The sequence below is a fragment of the Salvelinus alpinus genome, chromosome 8 (genome assembly GCF_045679555.1).
Source record: "Salvelinus alpinus chromosome 8, SLU_Salpinus.1, whole genome shotgun sequence".
NCBI classification, from domain to species: Eukaryota; Metazoa; Chordata; class Actinopteri; order Salmoniformes; family Salmonidae; genus Salvelinus; species Salvelinus alpinus.
Genome location: NC_092093.1, coordinates 70,951,132 through 70,969,891, shown reverse-complemented (window position 1 = coordinate 70,969,891; position 18,760 = coordinate 70,951,132).

Genomic DNA, 18,760 nt, shown 5'->3' with positions numbered 1-18,760 from the left:
TAACAACACAGTATCCCTACTACATGATACATTAACAACACATGAACCCTACTACATGATACATTAACAACACAGTATCCCTACTACATGATACATTAACAACACAGTATCCCTACTACATGATACATTAACAACACATGAACCCTACTACATGATACATTAACAACACAGTATCCCTACTACATGATACATTAACAACACATGAACCCTACTACATGATACATTAACAACACAGTATCCCTACTACATGATACATTAACAACACATGAACCCTACTACATGATACATTAACAACACATGAACCCTACTACATGATACATTAACAACACATGAACCCTACTACATGATACATTAACAACACAGTATCCCTACTACATAATACATTAACAACACATGAACCCTACTACATGATACATTAACAACACATGAACCCTACTACATGATACATTAACAACACATGAACCCTACTACATGATACATTAACAACACATGAACCCTACTACATGATACATTAACAACACATGAACCCTACTACATGATACATTAACAACACAGTATCCCTACTACATGATACATTAACAACACATGAACCCTACTACATGATACATTAACAACACAGTATCCCTACTACATGATACATTAACAACACATGAACCCTACTACATGATACATTAACAACACAGTATCCCTACTACATGATACATTAACAACACATGAACCCTACTACATGATACATTAACAACACATGAACCCTACTACATGATACATTAGCAACACAGTATCCCTACTACATGATACATTAACAACACAGTATCCCTACTACATGATACATTAACAACACAGTATCCCTACTACATGATACATTAACAACACAGTATCCCTAATACATGATACATTAACAACACATTAACCCTACTACATGATACATTAACAACACATGAACCCTACTACATGATACATTAACAACACAGTATCCCTACTACATGATACATTAGCAACACAGTATCCCTACTACATGATACATTAACAACACATGAACCCTACTACATGATACATTAACAACACAGTATCCCTACTACATGATACATTAACAACACATGAACCCTACTACATGATACATTAACAACACAGTATCCCTACTACATGATACATTAACAACACAGTATCCCTACTACATGATACATTAACAACACAGTATCCCTACTACATGATACATTAACAACACATGAACCCTACTACATGATACATTAACAACACATGAATCCTACTACATGATACATTAACAACACAGTATCCCTACTACATGATACATTAACAACACATGAACCCTACTACATGATACATTAGCAACACAGTATCCCTACTACATGATACATTAACAACACATGAACCCTACTACATGATACATTAACAACACAGTTTCCCTACTACATGATACATTAACAACACATGAACCCTACTACATGATACATTAACAACACATGAACCCTACTACATGATACATTAACAACACATGAACCCTACTACATGATACATTAACAACACAGTATCCCTACTACATGATACATTAACAACACATGAACCCTACTACATGATACATTAACAACACAGTATCCCTACTACATGATACATTAACAACACATGAACCCTACTACATGATACATTAACAACACAGTATCCCTACTACATGATACATTAACAACACAGTATCCCTACTACATGATACATTAACAACACATGAACCCTACTACATGATACATTAACAACACATGAACCCTACTACATGATACATTAACAACACATGAACCCTACTACATGATACATTAACAACACAGTATCCCTACTACATGATACATTAACAACAAAGTATCCCTACTACATGATACATTAACAACACAGTATCCCTACTACATGATACATTAACAACACATGAACCCTACTACATGATACATTAACAACACAGTATCCCTACTACATGATACATTAACAACACAGTATCCCTACTACATGATACATTAACAACACATGAACCCTACTACATGATACATTAACAACACATGAACCCTACTACATGATACATTAACAACACATGAACCCTACTACATGATACATTAACAACACAGTATCCCTACTACATGATACATTAACAACACAGTATCCCTACTACATGATACATTAACAACACATGAACCCTACTACATGATACATTAACAACACAGTATCCCTACTACATGATACATTAACAACACAGTATCCCTACTACATGATACATTAACAACACATGAACCCTACTACATGATACATTAACAACACATGAATCCTACTACATGATACATTAACAACACATTAACCCTACTACATGATACATTAACAACACATGAACCCTACTACATGATACATTAACAACACAGTATCCCTACTACATGATACATTAACAACACAGTATCCTTACTACATGATACATTAACAACACAGTATCCCTACTACATGATACATTAACAACACAGTATCCCTACTACATGATACATTAACAACACAGTATCCCTACTACATGATACATTAACAACACAGTATCCCTACTACATGATACATTAACAACACAGTATCCCTACTACATGATACATTAACCACACATGAACCCTACTACATGATACATTAACAACACAGTATCCCTACTACATGATACATTAACAACACAGTATCCCTACTACATGATACATTAACAACACAGTATCCCTACTACATGATACATTAACAACACATGAACCCTACTACGTGATACATTAGCAACACAGTATCCCTACTACATGATACATTAACAACACATGAACCCTACTACATGATACATTAACAACACAGTATCCCTACTACATGATACATTAACAACACATGAACCCTACTACATGATACATTAACAACACATGAACCCTACTACATGATACATTAACAACACATGAACCCTACTACATGATACATTAACAACACATGAACCCTACTACATGATACATTAACAACACATGAACCCTACTACATGATACATTAACAACACATGAACCCTACTACATGATACATTAGCAACACAGTATCCCTACTACATGATACATTAACAACACAGTATCCCTACTACATGATACATTAACAACACATGAACCCTACTACATGATACATTAACAACACAGTATCCCTACTACATGATACATTAACAACACATGAACCCTACTACATGATACATTAACAACACAGTATCCCTACTACATGATACATTAACAACACAGTATCCCTACTACATGATACATTAACAACACAGTATCCCTACTACATGATACATTAACAACACATGAACCCTACTACATGATACATTAACAACACATGAATCCTACTACATGATACATTAACAACACAGTATCCCTACTACATGATACATTAACAACACATGAACCCTACTACATGATACATTAGCAACACAGTATCCCTACTACATGATACATTAACAACACATGAACCCTACTACATGATACATTAACAACACAGTATCCCTACTACATGAAACATTAACAACACATGAACCCTACTACATGATACATTAACAACACATGAACCCTACTACATGATACATTAACAACACAGTATCCCTACTACATGATACATTAACAACACATGAACCCTACTACATGATACATTAACAACACAGTATCCCTACTACATGATACATTAACAACACATGAACCCTACTACATGATACATTAACAACACAGTATCCCTACTACATGATACATTAACAACACAGTATCCCTACTACATGATACATTAACAACACAGTATCCCTACTACATGATACATTAACAACACATGAACCCTACTACATAATACATTAACAACACATGAACCCTACTACATGATACATTAACAACACAGTATCCCTACTACATGATACATTAACAACAAAGTATCCCTACTACATGATACATTAACAACACAGTATCCCTACTACATGATACATTAACAACACATGAACCCTACTACATGATACATTAACAACACAGTATCCCTACTACATGATACATTAACAACACAGTATCCCTACTACATGATACATTAACAACACAGTATCCCTACTACATGATACATTAACAACACATGAACCCTACTACATGATACATTAACAACACATGAACCCTACTACATGATACATTAACAACACAGTATCCCTACTACATGATACATTAACAACACAGTATCCCTACTACATGATACATTAACAACACATGAACCCTACTACATGATACATTAACAACACAGTATCCCTACTACATGATACATTAACAACACAGTATCCCTACTACATGATACATTAACAACACATGAACCCTACTACATGATACATTAACAACACATGAATCCTACTACATGATACATTAACAACACATTAACCCTACTACATGATACATTAACAACACATGAACCCTACTACATGATACATTAACAACACAGTATCCCTACTACATGATACATTAACAACACAGTATCCTTACTACATGATACATTAACAACACAGTATCCCTACTACATGATACATTAACAACACAGTATCCCTACTACATGATACATTAACAACACAGTATCCCTACTACATAATACATTAACAACACAGTATCCCTACTACATGATACATTAACAACACAGTATCCCTACTACATGATACATTAACCACACATGAACCCTACTACATGATACATTAACAACACAGTATCCCTACTACATGATACATTAACAACACAGTATCCCTACTACATGATACATTAACAACACAGTATCCCTACTACATGATACATTAACAACACATGAACCCTACTACGTGATACATTAGCAACACAGTATCCCTACTACATGATACATTAACAACACATGAACCCTACTACATGATACATTAACAACACAGTATCCCTACTACATGATACATTAACAACACATGAACCCTACTACATGATACATTAACAACACAGTATCCCTACTACATGATACATTAACAACACATGAACCCTACTACATGATACATTAACAACACATGAACCCTACTACATGATACATTAACAACACATGAACCCTACTACATGATACATTAACAACACAGTATCCCTACTACATAATACATTAACAACACATGAACCCTACTACATGATACATTAACAACACATGAACCCTACTACATGATACATTAACAACACATGAACCCTACTACATGATACATTAACAACACATGAACCCTACTACATGATACATTAACAACACATGAACCCTACTACATGATACATTAACAACACAGTATCCCTACTACATGATACATTAACAACACATGAACCCTACTACATGATACATTAACAACACAGTATCCCTACTACATGATACATTAACAACACATGAACCCTACTACATGATACATTAACAACACAGTATCCCTACTACATGATACATTAACAACACATGAACCCTACTACATGATACATTAACAACACATGAACCCTACTACATGATACATTAGCAACACAGTATCCCTACTACATGATACATTAACAACACAGTATCCCTACTACATGATACATTAACAACACAGTATCCCTACTACATGATACATTAACAACACAGTATCCCTAATACATGATACATTAACAACACATTAACCCTACTACATGATACATTAACAACACATGAACCCTACTACATGATACATTAACAACACAGTATCCCTACTACATGATACATTAGCAACACAGTATCCCTACTACATGATACATTAACAACACATGAACCCTACTACATGATACATTAACAACACAGTATCCCTACTACATGATACATTAACAACACATGAACCCTACTACATGATACATTAACAACACAGTATCCCTACTACATGATACATTAACAACACAGTATCCCTACTACATGATACATTAACAACACAGTATCCCTACTACATGATACATTAACAACACATGAACCCTACTACATGATACATTAACAACACATGAATCCTACTACATGATACATTAACAACACAGTATCCCTACTACATGATACATTAACAACACATGAACCCTACTACATGATACATTAGCAACACAGTATCCCTACTACATGATACATTAACAACACATGAACCCTACTACATGATACATTAACAACACAGTTTCCCTACTACATGATACATTAACAACACATGAACCCTACTACATGATACATTAACAACACATGAACCCTACTACATGATACATTAACAACACATGAACCCTACTACATGATACATTAACAACACAGTATCCCTACTACATGATACATTAACAACACATGAACCCTACTACATGATACATTAACAACACAGTATCCCTACTACATGATACATTAACAACACATGAACCCTACTACATGATACATTAACAACACAGTATCCCTACTACATGATACATTAACAACACAGTATCCCTACTACATGATACATTAACAACACAGTATCCCTACTACATGATACATTAACAACACATGAACCCTACTACATGATACATTAACAACACATGAACCCTACTACATGATACATTAACAACACAGTATCCCTACTACATGATACATTAACAACAAAGTATCCCTACTACATGATACATTAACAACACAGTATCCCTACTACATGATACATTAACAACACATGAACCCTACTACATGATACATTAACAACACAGTATCCCTACTACATGATACATTAACAACACAGTATCCCTACTACATGATACATTAACAACACAGTATCCCTACTACATGATACATTAACAACACATGAACCCTACTACATGATACATTAACAACACATGAACCCTACTACATGATACATTAACAACACAGTATCCCTACTACATGATACATTAACAACACAGTATCCCTACTACATGATACATTAACAACACATGAACCCTACTACATGATACATTAACAACACAGTATCCCTACTACATGATACATTAACAACACAGTATCCCTACTACATGATACATTAACAACACATGAACCCTACTACATGATACATTAACAACACATGAATCCTACTACATGATACATTAACAACACATTAACCCTACTACATGATACATTAACAACACATGAACCCTACTACATGATACATTAACAACACAGTATCCCTACTACATGATACATTAACAACACAGTATCCTTACTACATGATACATTAACAACACAGTATCCCTACTACATGATACATTAACAACACAGTATCCCTACTACATGATACATTAACAACACAGTATCCCTACTACATGATACATTAACAACACAGTATCCCTACTACATGATACATTAACAACACAGTATCCCTACTACATGATACATTAACCACACATGAACCCTACTACATGATACATTAACAACACAGTATCCCTACTACATGATACATTAACAACACAGTATCCCTACTACATGATACATTAACAACACAGTATCCCTACTACATGATACATTAACAACACATGAACCCTACTACGTGATACATTAGCAACACAGTATCCCTACTACATGATACATTAACAACACATGAACCCTACTACATGATACATTAACAACACAGTATCCCTACTACATGATACATTAACAACACATGAACCCTACTACATGATACATTAACAACACATGAACCCTACTACATGATACATTAACAACACATGAACCCTACTACATGATACATTAACAACACATGAACCCTACTACATGATACATTAACAACACATGAACCCTACTACATGATACATTAACAACACATGAACCCTACTACATGATACATTAGCAACACAGTATCCCTACTACATGATACATTAACAACACAGTATCCCTACTACATGATACATTAACAACACATGAACCCTACTACATGATACATTAACAACACAGTATCCCTACTACATGATACATTAACAACACATGAACCCTACTACATGATACATTAACAACACAGTATCCCTACTACATGATACATTAACAACACAGTATCCCTACTACATGATACATTAACAACACAGTATCCCTACTACATGATACATTAACAACACATGAACCCTACTACATGATACATTAACAACACATGAATCCTACTACATGATACATTAACAACACAGTATCCCTACTACATGATACATTAACAACACATGAACCCTACTACATGATACATTAGCAACACAGTATCCCTACTACATGATACATTAACAACACATGAACCCTACTACATGATACATTAACAACACAGTATCCCTACTACATGAAACATTAACAACACATGAACCCTACTACATGATACATTAACAACACATGAACCCTACTACATGATACATTAACAACACAGTATCCCTACTACATGATACATTAACAACACATGAACCCTACTACATGATACATTAACAACACAGTATCCCTACTACATGATACATTAACAACACATGAACCCTACTACATGATACATTAACAACACAGTATCCCTACTACATGATACATTAACAACACAGTATCCCTACTACATGATACATTAACAACACAGTATCCCTACTACATGATACATTAACAACACATGAACCCTACTACATAATACATTAACAACACATGAACCCTACTACATGATACATTAACAACACAGTATCCCTACTACATGATACATTAACAACAAAGTATCCCCACTACATGATACATTAACAACACAGTATCCCTACTACATGATACATTAACAACACATGAACCCTACTACATGATACATTAACAACACAGTATCCCTACTACATGATACATTAACAACACAGTATCCCTACTACATGATACATTAACAACACAGTATCCCTACTACATGATACATTAACAACACATGAACCCTACTACATGATACATTAACAACACATGAACCCTACTACATGATACATTAACAACACAGTATCCCTACTACATGATACATTAACAACACAGTATCCCTACTACATGATACATTAACAACACATGAACCCTACTACATGATACATTAACAACACAGTATCCCTACTACATGATACATTAACAACACAGTATCCCTACTACATGATACATTAACAACACATGAACCCTACTACATGATACATTAACAACACATGAATCCTACTACATGATACATTAACAACACATTAACCCTACTACATGATACATTAACAACACATGAACCCTACTACATGATACATTAACAACACAGTATCCCTACTACATGATACATTAACAACACAGTATCCTTACTACATGATACATTAACAACACAGTATCCCTACTACATGATACATTAACAACACAGTATCCCTACTACATGATACATTAACAACACAGTATCCCTACTACATAATACATTAACAACACAGTATCCCTACTACATGATACATTAACAACACAGTATCCCTACTACATGATACATTAACCACACATGAACCCTACTACATGATACATTAACAACACAGTATCCCTACTACATGATACATTAACAACACAGTATCCCTACTACATGATACATTAACAACACAGTATCCCTACTACATGATACATTAACAACACATGAACCCTACTACGTGATACATTAGCAACACAGTATCCCTACTACATGATACATTAACAACACATGAACCCTACTACATGATACATTAACAACACAGTATCCCTACTACATGATACATTAACAACACATGAACCCTACTACATGATACATTAACAACACATGAACCCTACTACATGATACATTAACAACACATGAACCCTACTACATGATACATTAACAACACATGAACCCTACTACATGATACATTAACAACACATGAACCCTACTACATGATACATTAACAACACATGAACCCTACTACATGATACATTAGCAACACAGTATCCCTACTACATGATACATTAACAACACAGTATCCCTACTACATGATACATTAACAACACATGAAACCTACTACATGATACATTAGCAACACAGTATCCCTACTACATGATACATTAACAACACATGAACCTTACTGCATCATCAATTAGCAACACAGTATCCCTACTACATGATACATTAGCAACACAGTATCCCTACTACATGATACATTAACAACACAGTATCCCTACTACATGATACATTAACAACACATGAACCCTACTACATGATACATTAACAACACATGAACCTTACTACATGATACATTAACAACACATGAACCCTACTACATGATACATTAACAACACAGTATCCCTACTACATGATACATTAACAACACAGTATCCCTACTACATGATACATTAACAACACATGAACCCTACTACATGATACATTAACAACACAGTATCCCTACTACATGATACATTAACAACACAGTATCCCTACTACATGATACATTAACAACACATGAACCCTACTACATGATACATTAACAACACATGAATCCTACTACATGATACATTAACAACACATTAACCCTACTACATGATACATTAACAACACATGAACCCTACTACATGATACATTAACAACACAGTATCCCTACTACATGATACATTAACAACACAGTATCCTTACTACATGATACATTAACAACACAGTATCCCTACTACATGATACATTAACAACACAGTATCCCTACTACATGATACATTAACAACACAGTATCCCTACTACATAATACATTAACAACACAGTATCCCTACTACATGATACATTAACAACACAGTATCCCTACTACATGATACATTAACCACACATGAACCCTACTACATGATACATTAACAACACAGTATCCCTACTACATGATACATTAACAACACAGTATCCCTACTACATGATACATTAACAACACAGTATCCCTACTACATGATACATTAACAACACATGAACCCTACTACGTGATACATTAGCAACACAGTATCCCTACTACATGATACATTAACAACACATGAACCCTACTACATGATACATTAACAACACAGTATCCCTACTACATGATACATTAACAACACATGAACCCTACTACATGATACATTAACAACACATGAACCCTACTACATGATACATTAACAACACATGAACCCTACTACATGATACATTAACAACACATGAACCCTACTACATGATACATTAACAACACATGAACCCTACTACATGATACATTAACAACACATGAACCCTACTACATGATACATTAGCAACACAGTATCCCTACTACATGATACATTAACAACACAGTATCCCTACTACATGATACATTAACAACACATGAACCCTACTACATGATACATTAGCAACACAGTATCCCTACTACATGATACATTAACAACACATGAACCTTACTGCATCATCAATTAGCAACACAGTATCCCTACTACATGATACATTAGCAACACAGTATCCCTACTACATGATACATTAACAACACAGTATCCCTACTACATGATACATTAACAACACATGAACCCTACTACATGATACATTAACAACACATGAACCTTACTACATGATACATTAACAACACAGTATCCCTACTACATGATACATTAACAACACAGTATCCCTACTACATGATACATTAACAACACAGTATCCCTACTACATGATACATTAACAACACAGTATCCCTACTACATGATACATTAACAACACAGTATCCCTACTACATGATACATTAACAACACAGTATCCCTACTACATGATACATTAACAACTCAGTATCCCTACTACATGATACATTAGCAACACAGTATCCCTACTACATGATACATTAACAACACATGAACCTTACTGCATCATCAATTAGCAACACAGTATCCCTACTACATAATACATTAACAACACAGTATCCCTACTTCATGATACATTAACAACACATGAACCCTACTACATGATACATTAACAACACAGTATCCCTACTACATGATACATTAACAACACATGAACCCTACTACATGATACATTAACAACACAGTATCCCTACTACATGATACATTAACAACACAGTATCCCTACTACATGATACATTAACAACACAGTATCCCTACTACATGATACATTAACAACACATGAACCCTACTACATGATACATTAACAACACATGAACCCTACTACATGATACATTAACAACACATGAACCCTACTACATGATACATTAACAACACAGTATCCCTACTACATGATACATTAGCAACACAGTATCCCTACTACATGATACATTAACAACACATGAACCCTAATACATGATACATTAACAACACAGTATCCCTACTACATAATACATTAACAACACAGTATCCCTACTACATGATACATTAACAACACATGAACCCTACTACATGATACATTAACAACACATGAACCTTACTACATGATACATTAACAACACAGTATCCCTACTACATGATACATTAACAACACAGTATCCCTACTACATGATACATTAACAACACAGTATCCCTGCTACATGATACATTAACAACACAGTATCCCTACTACATGATACATTAACAACACAGTATCCCTACTACATGATACATTAACAACACAGTATCCCTACTACATGATACATTAACAACTCAGTATCCCTACTACATGATACATTAGCAACACAGTATCCCTACTACATGATACATTAACAACACATGAACCTTACTGCATCATCAATTAGCAACACAGTATCCCTACTACATGATACATTAACAACACAGTATCCCTACTTCATGATACATTAACAACACATGAACCCTACTACATGATACATTAACAACACAGTATCCCTACTACATGATACATTAACAACACAGTATCCCTACTACATGATACATTAACAACACAGTATCCCTACTACATGATACATTAACAACACATGAACCCTACTACATGATACATTAACAACACAGTATCCCTACTACATGATACATTAACAACACATGAACCCTACTACATGATACATTAGCAACACAGTATCCCTACTACATGATACATTAACAACACATGAACCCTACTACATGATACATTAACAACACAGTATCCCTACTACATAATACATTAGCAACACAGTATCCCTACTACATGATACATTAACAACACATGAACCCTACTACATGATACATTAGCAACACAGTATCCCTACTACATGATACATTAACAACACAGTAACCCTACTACATGATACATTAACAACACATGAACCTTACTACATGATACATTAACAACACAGTATCCCTACTACATGATACATTAACAACACAGTATCCCTACTACATGATACATTAACAACACATGAACCTTACTACATGATACATTAACAACACAGTATCCCTACTACATGATACATTAACAACACAGTATCCCTACTACATGATACATGAACAACACATGAACCCTACTACATGATACATTAACAACACAGTATCCCTACTACATGATACATTAACAACACAGTATCCCTACTACATGATACGTTAACAACACATGAACCCTACTACATGATACATTAACAACACATGAACCTTACTACATGATACATTAACAACACATGAACCCTACTACATGATACATTAACAACACATGAACCTTACTACATGATACATGAACAACACAGTATCCCTACTACATGATACATTAACAACACATGAACCTTACTACATGATACATTAACAACACAGTATCCCTACTACATGATACATTAACAACACAGTATCCCTACTACATGATACATTAACAACACATGAACCCTACTACATGATACATTAACAACACAGTATCCCTACTACATGATACATTAACAACACAGTATCCCTACTACATGATACATTAACAACACATTAACCCTACTACATGATACATTAACAACACATGAACCCTACTACATGATACATTAACAACACATGAACCTTACTGCATCATCAATTAGCAACACAGTATCCCTACTACATAATACATTAGCAACACAGTATCCCTACTACATGATACATTAACAACACAGTATCCCTACTACATGATACATTAACAACACATGAACCCTAATACATGATACATTAACAACACAGTATCCCTACTACATAATACATTAACAACACAGTATCCCTACTACATGATACATTAACAACACATGAACCCTACTACATGATACATTAACAACACATGAACCTTACTGCATCATCAATTAGCAACACAGTATCCCTACTACATAATACATTAACAACACAGTATCCCTACTACATGATACATTAACAACACATGAACCCTACTACATGATACATTAACAACACAGTATCCCTACTACATGATACATTAACAACACATGAACCCTACTACATGATACATTAACAACACATGAACCCTACTACATGATACATTAACAACACAGTATCCCTACTACATGATACATTAACAACACATGAACCCTACTACATGATACATTAACAACACAGTATCCCTACTACATGATACATTAACAACACATGAACCCTACTACATGATACATTAACAACACAGTATCCCTACTACATAATACATTAGCAACACAGTATCCCTACTACATGATACATTAACAACACATGAACCCTACTACATGATACATTAGCAACACAGTATCCCTACTACATGATACATTAACAACACAGTAACCCTACTACATCATACGTTAACACCACAGTATCCCTACTACATGATACATTAACAACACATGAACCTTACTACATGATACATTAACAACACATGAACCTTACTACATGATACATTAACAACACAGTATCCCTACTACATGATACATTAACAACACATGAACCCTACTACATGATACATTAACAACACATGAACCTTACTACATGATACATTAACAACACAGTATCCCTACTACATGATACATTAACAACACATGAACCTTACTACATGATACATTAACAACACAGTATCCCTACTACATGATACATTAACAACACAGTATCCCTACTACATGATACATTAACAACACATGAACCTTACTACATGATACATTAACAACACAGTATCCCTACTACATGATACATTAACAACACAGTATCCCTACTACATGATACATTAACAACACATGAACCCTACTACATGATACATTAACAACACAGTATCCCTACTACATGATACATTAACAACACATGAACCCTACTACATGATACATTAACAACACATGAACCTTACTACATGATACATTAACAACACATGAACCCTACTACATGATACATTAACAACACATGAACCTTACTACATGATACATTAACAACACAGTATCCCTACTACATGATACATTAACAACACATGAACCTTACTACATGATACATTAACAACACAGTATCCCTACTACATGATACATTAACAACACAGTATCCCTACTACATGATACATTAACAAAACATGAACCCTACTACATGATACATTAACAACACAGTATCCCTACTACATGATACATTAACAACACAGTATCCCTACTACATGATACATTAACAACACATGAACCCTACTACATGATACATTAACAACACATGAACCTTACTGCATCATCAATTAACAACACAGTATCCCTACTACATGATACATTAACAACACATGAACCTTACTACATGATACATTAACAACACAGTATCCCTACTACATGATACATTAACAACACATGAACCCTACTACATGATACATTAACAACACATGAACCCTACTACATGATACATTAACAACACATGAACCCTACTACATGATACATTAACAACACAGTATCCCTACTACATGATACATTAGCAACACAGTATCCCTACTACATGATACATTAACAACACATGAACCCTACTACATGATACATTAACAACACAGTATCCCTACTACATAATACATTAACAACACAGTATCCCTACTACATGATACATTAACAACACATGAACCCTGCTACATGATACATTAGCAACACAGTATCCCTACTACATGATACATTAACAGCACATGAACCCTACTACATGATACATTAACAACACAGTATCCCTACTACATTATACATTAACAACACAGTATCCCTACTACATGATACATTAACAACACATGAATCCTACTACATGATACATTAACAACACAGTATCCCTACTACATGATACATTAACAACACATGAACCCTACTACATGATACATTAACAACACAGTATCCCTACTACATGATACATTAACAACACAGTATCCCTACTATATGATACATTAACAACACATGAACCCTACTACATGATACATTAACAACACATGAACCCTACTACATGATACATTAACAACACAGTATCCCTACTACATGATACATTAACAACACAGTATCCCTACTACATGATACATTAACAACACATGAACCCTACTACATGATACATTAACAACACATGAACCCTACTACATGATACATTAACAACACAGTATCCCTACTACATGATACATTAACAACACATGAACCTTACTACATGATACATTAACAACACAGTATCCCTACTACATGATACATTAACAACACAGTATCCCTACTACATGATACATTAACAACACATGAACCCTACTACATGATACATTAACAACACATGAACCTTACTACATGATACATTAACAACACATGAACCCTACTACATGATACATTAACAACACAGTATCCCTACTACATGATACATTAACAACACAGTATCCCTACTACATGATACATTAACAACACATGAACCCTACTACATGATACATTAACAACACAGTATCCCTACTACATGATACATTAACAACACAGTATCCCTACTACATGATACATTAGCAACACAGTATCCCTACTACATGATACATTAACAACACATGAATCCTACTACATGAAACATTAACAACACAGTATCCCTACTACATGATACATTAACAACACATGAACCCTACTACATGATACATTAACAACACATGAACCCTACTACATGATACATTAACAACACATGAACCCTACTACATGATACATTAACAACACATGAACCCTACTACATGATACATTAACAACACAGTATCCCTACTACATGATACATTAACAACACATGAACCCTACTACATGATACATTAACAACACATGAACCCTACTACATGATACATTAACAACACATGAACCCTACTACATGATACATTAACAACACATGAACCCTACTACATGATACATTAACAACACATGAACCTTACTACATGATACATTAACAACACAGTATCCCTACTACATGATACATTAACAACACATGAACCTTACTACATGATACATTAACAACACAGTATCCCTACTACATGATACATTAACAACACAGTATCCCTACTACATGATACATTAACAACACATGAACCCTACTACATGATACATTAACAACACAGTATCCCTACTACATGATACATTAACAACACATGAACCCTACTACATGATACATTAACAACACATGAACCTTACTGCATCATCAATTAACAACACAGTATCCCTACTACATGATACATTAACAACACAATTAACAACACAGTATCCCTACTACATGATACATTAACAACACATGAACCCTACTACATGATACATTAACAACACATGAACCCTACTACATGATACATTAACAACACATGAACCCTACTACATGATACATTAACAACACAGTATCCCTACTACATGATACATTAACAACACAGTATCCCTACTACATGATACATTAACAACACATGAACCCTACTACATGATACATTAACAACACAGTATCCCTACTACATAATACATTAACAACACAGTATCCCTACTACATGATACATTAACAACACATGAACCCTACTACATGATACATTAGCAACACAGTATCCCTACTACATGATACATTAACAACACATGAACCCTACTACATGATACATTAACAACACAGTATCCCTACTACATGATACATTAACAACACAGTATCCCTACTACATGATACATTAACAACACATGAACCCTACTACATGATACATTAACAACACATGAACCTTACTGCATCATCAATTAACAACACAGTATCCCTACTACATGATACATTAACAACACATGAACCTTACTACATGATACATTAACAACACAGTATCCCTACTACATGATACATTAACAACACATGAACCCTACTACATGATACATTAACAACACATGAACCCTACTACATGATACATTAACAACACATGAACCCTACTACATGATACATTAACAACACAGTATCCCTACTACATGATACATTAGCAACACAGTATCCCTACTACATGATACATTAACAACACATGAACCCTACTACATGATACATTAACAACACAGTATCCCTACTACATAATACATTAACAACACAGTATCCCTACTACATGATACATTAACAACACATGAACCCTACTACATGATACATTAGCAACACAGTATCCCTACTACATGATACATTAACAACACATGAACCCTACTACATGATACATTAACAACACAGTATCCCTACTACATGATACATTAACAACACAGTATCCCTACTACATGATACATTAACAACACATGAATCCTACTACATGATACATTAACAACACAGTATCCCTACTACATGATACATTAACAACACATGAACCCTACTACATGATACATTAACAACACAGTATCCCTACTACATGATACATTAACAACACAGTATCCCTACTACATGATACATTAACAACACATGAACCCTACTACATGAT